The sequence below is a fragment of the Mandrillus leucophaeus genome, unplaced genomic scaffold (assembly GCF_000951045.1).
Source record: "Mandrillus leucophaeus isolate KB7577 unplaced genomic scaffold, Mleu.le_1.0 Scaffold990, whole genome shotgun sequence".
NCBI lineage: Eukaryota > Metazoa > Chordata > Mammalia > Primates > Cercopithecidae > Mandrillus > Mandrillus leucophaeus.
In genome coordinates, this window is record NW_012110808.1 from 277,734 (window position 1) to 278,862 (window position 1,129).

General features: G+C 56.6%; 1 protein-coding gene across 1 annotated transcript in view; it reads left to right on the plus strand.

The window, feature by feature from the left end:
* The window catches only part of LOC105532887 (ATP-binding cassette sub-family A member 7), a gene marked incomplete at its 3' end in the record, with an annotated part of 26,009 nt that overhangs the window by 15,091 nt on the left and 9,789 nt on the right, over window positions 1–1,129 (plus strand). The gene's annotated exons all lie outside the window — the stretch shown is intronic.

Below are 1,129 nucleotides of genomic sequence, written 5' to 3' on the forward strand. Positions count from 1 at the left end.
AATCGTGCTACTGCACTCCAGCCTGGGGACAGAGCGAGACTGCGTCTCAAAAAAAAAAAAAAAAAAACCTAGTACATTCCGGGGGGTGGGCTAAGTGATAACCAGCGCCCCTCCCCCCAGGCCAGTATGGGATCCCTGAACCATGGAATTTTCCCTTTCGGAGGAGCTACTGGTGTGGACCTCGGCCCCTCAAGAGTCCAGCCCCGTGCCCCACGCAGCTGGACCCAAAGGGTGAGGCCCTACAAGGCTTAATAGCTGGTTTCCCACTTAGATGCCCAGTTCTCCCCGCAAAATGAGATTCCACAGATGCCAATGTCAATGACCTGGACACCCCAACCCTCACGCCTGCCCTGAACACACTGCAGTCCCCAAGCTCCCCCAACTTTTATAGGCCCCAGCCCAGCAGGTCCCGGATTCCACAGCCTAGCTCTAAGGGACTTGCAGGCACTGGGACACCCATGACCTCCATGGCTGAGTCCATCCCGTCTCTGCAGTGCTGGTGGAGGAGGCACCGCCTGGCCTGAGTCCTGGGGTCTCCATTCGCGGCCTGGAGAAGCACTTTGCTGGCAGCCTGCAGCCAGCCCTGCGGGGACTCAGCCTGGACTTCTACCAGGGCCACATCACCGCCTTCCTGGGCCACAACGGAGCCGGCAAGACCACGACACTGTGAGCCCCCCCACCCCTCCTTCCCTTCCCTTGGGCCTCAGCTTCTCTAGCCATTCAATGGGAAAGGGGTCAGAAGGTTCCCATACGCCTGAATGGGAGAGAAACCCCATCTCTACTAAAAATACAAAAATAAGCCAGGTGTGGTGGCGGGCGCCTGTAATCCAGCTACTCGGGAGGCTGAGGCAGGAGAATCACTTGAACCCGGGAGGCGGAGGTTGCAGTGAGCCAAGACTGTGCTGTTGCACTCCAGCCTGGGCAACAGAGCAAGACTCTGTCTCAAAAAAATAAAAATAAGCAAATAAATAAAAATGAGGCTATCACAGGGTTTTGGATGTAGCATTTAATAGGTGCTCTGTGGCCAGGCGCGGTGGCTCATACCTGTAATCCCAGCACTTTGGGAGGCCGAGGCGGGTGGATCACAAGGTCAGGAGATCGAGACCATCCTGGCTAACACGGTGAAACC